Below are 7,611 nucleotides of genomic sequence, written 5' to 3'. Positions count from 1 at the left end.
GCGCGATGATGATCATAAAACGTCTGTAGTGATGACTTCAATCTTAAGTCATGTAAATTTATCCAGAGCACCAAAATGTTTTAAATTGACATATATATTTTCTATAGCATTTAGTGTTTCCCTTCTAGCATGATCTAGAACAGGACGTTCAAGTAGAAAATGTATCTCAGCTTCAACATATTTATTTCATAATGTTCAAGTTCTCTGCTCTGTTGGTATTTTAAAATATCTACCACGCTTTATTTCAATGTGATGAGAGCTTAGTCTAAATTTAGTTTAGACCATTCTCTATTTTAAATATTTTCTGTCCCGAAATTAGTTTGAAATTTTCTGTAAGTACATAATTTGTTTCCTGAGGAAATCATTTTGTCGTACAAAAAATATGTTATATGTGTTTTATGATCACTTCAATTTTGTAATGACAAAATTCATACATATATTTGTTTTTTTATCTCTTTAGCCAGTTCATATTGACATGTATGCATCAGGTACAAATCTCAACTTTGTACATGGACAAGTAGTAAATTTTTAAGTTCCGACTTTAGTATTTCAATCGTATAATACAATGATTTTTTTTTATTTTGGGTCGGAATTTTAGGATACGATATATGTACATGTACGTATATAACATAATTAAAAGGGAAAGAAAATCTAAAGGGTGGGACCGGGTCTTTGTTTTCATTTCAAACACATAAATTAAGAATACTTTTTGAAATAATTAGGTGGCCCTTAAAAGTGCCATTTAATATATATAAACCCAGAAATTTTTCTCCGACTGTGCGACCCACTGACTTGATACATGTCCATCGGCATCTAAGTATATATTATCTTTCAATGACATATATGACGCACAGACTGTTCACCGGTTCACCACTCCGAGTTGTAGTATCTCTCTATGACACACAGGCTGGTTACCAGTTCTTCACTGTGAAGCGACAACATCGGAGGTACATCACTGGCTACCAGTGCTCCGTGTTGTAGTATCTTGCTTTCTCTCATTTTCCAAATCTGAAGTCTGTTTACTTTTATTCGATGTCAAATTAGAACTTAGTACAATATCATATCTAGAGGCGTACATGTATAGGCTGATTGGGAACTGGAAAATTCAACCGAAAAATCATTTTTTATATTCTTGTTGTTCATGATCAAGCGTGAAATATTATAATTATTATGATAAGCTCGAGATGACGTTCGTTAAACACTTGCTAGGGAGAAGTTTGTTGAGTTTTGACATGCAAAACAAGGCTAGAATAAATTGGCAATTCTTCAGAAATGGATTCGGGATTTCAGGTTAAGGGAAGTAAAAAGAATCTGAGGCTGAGTGAAGTGCTTGGATTCCAAAATTTAAATCCCCAGTGTCCTAAATATCACGACAATAGTGTGCATTTGCATTTCACATAGGGGTTGTTGATTACATCTGTTGAAAGCTAGATTTTACTAACTAATTATTGTCATATTTAAAAACCTTTCAATAAAATGTCCTTTGTGAATGTTAACGGATCGCCTGTTCGAAATAATTATGATGTTTTGTTTTGTGTTTGTGATAATATATCTCCTTAGGAAATTCAATATATCTGACAAAAAAGGTGTAAATAATGATATTGTAAATGGTGTAGTCTTGATCAAATGCTCAAGGTGGAGTACTATTACTTAGAGTAAATCTTGGTTCTTTCTCTTTTTTGTGTTATAATTGAAAACGAACTTACTTTTGAATGTAAGTGCACATACAAAACAGACGTTGATTAATCCTTATCATACAAATACCTGATAAATAATTTATAGATGACAGCAGGGGATAACATTATTAAAAACCTTATAGCCCTGTCTGTCATCTATAGTTTTTGTCATAATTCGAGTAACATTCAGTATCACTGACAACATGGAAATAACTCTTCCTACAATTTGTGATAAAGATGTTGGTTCAGTAAGGGCAATATTTTGCCTCAAAAGTCTGCATAAAGAAAATTTTAAGTTGTTTCTCCAGCTTTTTAATGTGTTTTAGAGTTTATTGGATTGGTTTATGGTAGTAATTTGAACATGCACGTTCATATATGCACTTCAAACTTTGCTGAGATTTGAAAATCTGTTCAAAAGGCTGGAAACTACCAATTTTGTACAGTTTTTTCACTCTTTTAACAATGGCCACATGCACATTGACTCTTGTGCTTCATATCTTTTGTGTATAATTGTCATTTACGACTCGTGTAAAATGTATTGTTTCAACAGATGTGTGATGACTTCTATTCCACACAAAAACCATCTTAAAAACTGCAGAAATGTCAAAGGTTATAGGGTTTTGTAAAAGTTATACAAACGCATAATATTATTTCTGGAATTACATCATAAATCTCGTCAAAAACATCTTATATTCAGTGTTTGCGACCATTTAACTATACTACTAATACCCAGAAATCAGTTTAATCAAATTTTCAAAAATGTCAAAATTAAGAGGCCAAAATAAGTTCTTACCGAACTATATCCCTTCTTTAAAGTTATTTCGAGAAGAAACCAAGGACTTGAGTAAGAATCCCTAACACGAAGCTTTCACGATAGCTGTTTTGTATCATGCACGATCACGAGTCCATAGAATGCACATATATATATTTTAAACATTAATTGTAAAGTGTGTGATCGGCAGATTCATATTCATTTTGGGTAGCTCCATAATTTAGATACTATATTTATTTTATATCATATAGTTGTAAAATACAGATATGTTATAGACAGGCTGCTGTTACGTGAATGACAGTGTATATGTAAATTGATATAGTATTGTTTGTGCCGAGGGTTTTCTGCATAGTGAATCATCTATGGGGTGTTTGCAACTATATGCATTAGTATACAATTATATTTCGTGGTCAAGGTAAGATAGAAAGGAAAATTTCACGACCCCGACAACTTCTTTCGTGGTCATGATATTTTGATATATCTCTATCAGGAAATCTTACTATATGAATGCATTAGTTGACATGTTTCTCTAATTTGCCGTAGCAGCTAGGCTATAATTGACCTATTTTACACACAAAAGCAGAATATAAGAGTGTAAATGCATATGATTTTAACTATAATGAAATCACATGTATTGTCGATATATAACAATTTCATATATCAAACACTGGGAAAAAAACATTTATATTTATAACTTACGAAACGGCCATGTTTGGATTCCAAGATTTAAATCCTCAGTGTCGTAAATATCACGACAATAGTGTGCAGTTACATTTTACATAGGGGTTGTTGTTTACATCTATTGAAATCAGGATTTTAATAATTATTGCCACATTTAAAAACCTTTAATAAATTGCCCTCTGCTGCTCTATATGAAATAAAATGATGCAATTTATTTATTTAGGACATTCAAATCAATGATGTCATTGTTTTATCCAGCATCGCAGCAATTGTAAACACCCACATTCATTGTAAAAGAACAGTATATAGTAAATAAAGATGATGCTTAACTGCACATTCCTTACATAGGAGAAGGTATCTTCGCTCCTTCCGTTTGATGTGACCTTTTATTATTTGTATATTTTTATGTCGAATGCATTTGCTTAAAAGTAGTAATCTTCAAAAGTTACAGACTAAAAATAATTCAAGACCACATAACTTGGTTTAGATTATTATTTAGATATTTTAGATAAAAGATACATAGATTGCAAATCAATTTGGCATTTTGCAATAGTCATCGTTCTAGACTAAAAAAAGGATATAAAATACAGATATACAATCTTCAGTTACGTAAAACATTAATGTGTATGTAAATCGATATATCGTTGTTTGTATCGTGATTTTTCTGCAAATTGAATCATCTATGGGTGTCTTTGCAACTATATGCATTGGTATACAATTATTTTTTGAAAAGCTGAAAAAAAGTAAAATTACAAGACCCTGACTACGCCTTTCGGGTCATGATATTTTGATATATCTCCAACAGGAAATCTTACATATTAATGCATCAGTATACGTGTACTCTTTAATTTGTCTAGGCTATATTTTACCTACTTAACACACAAAAGCATAACATAACATTGTTTGTGCATATGATATTCACTATAATGAAATCACATGTATTTTTGATATATAACAATTTCATATATCAAACATTGGTAAAAAGAATTCAGTATTTACTACGTTTTGATATATCTTCATCCAGAAATCTTACTATATAAATGCATCATATTTTCTCTAATTTGCCGTAGCAGCTACGCTGTATTTTACCTGTATTACACATAAAAGCATAATATAAGAGTTTTAGTGTATATCATTTTAACTGTAATGAAATCACACGTATATTTGATAAATAACAATTTCATATATCAAACATTGGTATAAAGAATTCAAGCAAACTTACCAAACGGCCATGTTTAGATTCCAAACTTTAAATCCCTAGTGTCATTCAAAAATCACGACAATAGTGTGCATTTATATTTCACAAAGGGGTTGTCGTTTACATCTATTAAAATCTGGATTTTGCTAACTAATTACTGTCATATTTAAAACAAAAATTAACTAAAATGTCCTGTGCTGCTATCTAAGAAATAAAATAATGGAACATATTTATTGAGGACATTCCATCAATCATATGATTAAAACTTGTATATTGTTTACAGTTGTGCATTCGGCTAGCACTGCATAATAACATGACTGATTCATTGATTGTTGGGGTTTAACTCCCGAGCAGAATATTTCAGCTATATTCAGGCGACCACATAATAAAAAACAGAGTAGCCCCATATTTAAGACATTATACTTAGTTTATATCAAATGATTTGTTATGATGTTCAGAAATTACACAACAATTGTGTTTGCTATTTATAAGATAGAGTTCAAAAATTGTGACTGCTTTCTTAATACAATTTAAAAACTTGAAAATAGTTTCTATTCTTAAACTTTATGTCACAACATCAAATCAATGTTGTCATTGCTTTTGCCAGCATCGCATCAATTGTATACACCAACAACTACTATTTGTATATTTGTATATTTTTATGTTGAATGTATATGCTTAAAAGTAGTAATCAGCAAAAGTTACGTACAGAAAATAATTCATGCATGTCAAAAAACTATTTTCTTTATATTTCGATGACGAAACAGTAAGAGACCACATAACTTGCTTTAGATTATCATTTAGATGTTTTCATTAAAAAGATATATACATAGCAAATCAATTTGGCATGTTGCAATAGTCATCGTTCTAGACGAAGGAAATGGATGTAAAATACAGATATGTCAATTATACAGGCTTCAGTTACGAAAAACAATATTGCATATGTAAATCGATATAGCGTTGTTTGTACCGTGAGTTTTCTGCATATTGAATCATCTATGGGGGTGTTTGCAACTATATGCAAAGGTATACAATTATTTTCTTGACAAGCTGAGAAAAAAGGAAAGTAATCATGACCCCGACTACGTCTTTCGGGTCATGATATTTTGATATATCTCCAACAGGAAATCTTACATATTAATGCATCAGTTTACGTGTTCTCTCTAATTTGTCTAGGCTATATTTTACCTATTTAACAAACAAAAGCATAGCATAAGATTGTTTGTGCATATCATATCCACAATAATGAAATCACATGTATTTTAGATATATAACAATTTCATATATCAAACATTGGTAAAAAGAATTCAGTATTTACAAACTTACCAAACGGCCATGTTTGGATTCCAAAGTTTAAATCCCCAGTGTCGTAAATATCGCGACAATAGTGTGCATTTATATTTCACAAAGGGGTTGTTGATTACATCTATTGAAATATTGATTTTACTAACTAATTACTATCATATTTAAAAATTTTAAATAAAATGTCCTCTGCTAATTATAACGGATCGCATGTTCGAAATAATTATGATGTTTTGTTTTGCATTTGTTGTATTATATCCTCAGCAAATTCAATATAGTAGACAATAAAAGGTAAATAACGATATTGTAAATGTGGTATCAAATCAACATCCCTTTCTAGTCCTGTCTGTCATGTATAGTTTTTGTCATAATTCTAGTCACATTCTCTGTCACTGGCAACATGGAAATATTTCTTTCTACAACTTGTGATAAATTTCTTACAGTTATATACGGAAAAGAAGAAAGGACTTCAGTAAGAAGCACTAATCTTAAGCTTTCGCAATTGCTGTTTTGTTTTATTTATAACCACAAGTGCCGAAGAATGCAAATATATAAGGAATGCACTTAAGTTTGATCTTCAAATAGTTTTGGCATAATTTATTTTATTTTGGTTTATCACGATTATCAATCGGTTATCCTATGTATTATATCTTTTCTTTTCTCCGTAGTTTATTTCTTCTTTTAACATTCATTATAAATTTTGTGATCGGCGGGTTGATAATTATGTTGTGTGACGCATTTGCGGTAGAAAGTCCGAAAGTGATATTACCGAATGTATTTCACTATGTAAATAATTGGAAATAATTACACAGAGAACATTATATAAATTGTTGCTATCTTTATAATAAATGGATGCAACCTATTTATTGAGGTCATTGCATCAATCATATGGTTAAAATATATATATGTTTACATTTGTGTACTAGGTCATCACTTCCTTTGGAAAAAAAGTAACCCTATAATTTAGTTACCCTAATTATTTTATATCATAAAGTTTGTTAGACGTTCAGAAATTGCACAAAAATAGTGTATACCACTTAGAAAATGGTGATTTCAAAAATTGTGATTGATATTGTAATACAATTAGATACTTAAAAAAATAAAAATTAAAAATATGTTGTGTTTTAATACTTTATGTCACAAAATCCAATCAATGTTGTTATTGTTTTATCCAACATGGCAGGACTTATATACAACCAGTTACTGTTAAGAACAATAAATGATAAACGCATGTATTGCTGAACTGCACATTACGTGAACAGTAGAAAGTATGCCTGCTCCTTCCGTAAGACGGGAATTTTGGATAAGTTAATTTTTTGTCGAATGTATATGCTTAAAAATAGAAGTCGGCATAAGTAACTTACTCATTCATGTCAAAAACTATTCATTTTGAATTTCAATTCCGTTACAGTAACATACCATATACCATGTTTTAGATTATCATTCGGATGTTTCAAATAAAATAAATGTAAATCAATTTTACAATAGTCATCGTTCTACATTAAGGGTATGAATGCAGAATTACAGGTATTTATACACAGGTAAGGTAACAAAACTATTAAATATGTAAATCAATATAGCATTGTTTGTACTTCGGGTTTTCTGCACATTGAATCATCTATGGGGGTGTTTGCAACTATATGCAAAGGTATACAATTATTTTCTTGCCAAGCTGAGAAAAAAAGGAAAAAATTCATGATCCCGACTACGTATTTCGGGTCATCAAATTTTGATATATCTCCAACAGGAAATCTTACATATTAATGCATCAGTTTACGTGTTTTCTCGAATTTGTCTAGGCTATATATTATCTATTTAACAAACAAAAGCATACCATAAGATTGTTTGTGCATATCATATCATATCCACAATAATGAAATCACATGTATTTTTTATTTATAAAAAATTCATATATCAAACATTGGTAAAAAGAATTCAAGCAAACTTACCAAACGGCCATGTTTGGATTTCAAAGTTTAAAT

At 30.3% G+C, this 7,611-nt stretch overlaps 1 long non-coding RNA gene across 1 annotated transcript; it reads right to left on the bottom strand.

The window, feature by feature from the left end:
- Positions 1-440: 440 nt before the first annotated feature.
- LOC148596904 (uncharacterized) lies at positions 441-6,987 on the bottom strand. The gene is made up of 2 exons (XR_015919154.1): positions 5,654-6,987; positions 441-1,096 (listed from the first exon to the last, which is right to left on the bottom strand). It is a non-coding gene; the product is annotated as an uncharacterized LOC148596904 (long non-coding RNA).
- Positions 6,988-7,611: the final 624 nt, after the last annotated feature.

This window comes from Perna viridis, chromosome 15, assembly GCF_037379345.1.
Source record: "Perna viridis isolate PV_CMFRI_1.1 ecotype Kerala chromosome 15, ASM3737934v1, whole genome shotgun sequence".
NCBI lineage: Eukaryota > Metazoa > Mollusca > Bivalvia > Mytilida > Mytilidae > Perna > Perna viridis.
Note: the sequence above shows the minus strand (reverse complement) of the source record. Positions and strands in the feature narration are given on the sequence as shown.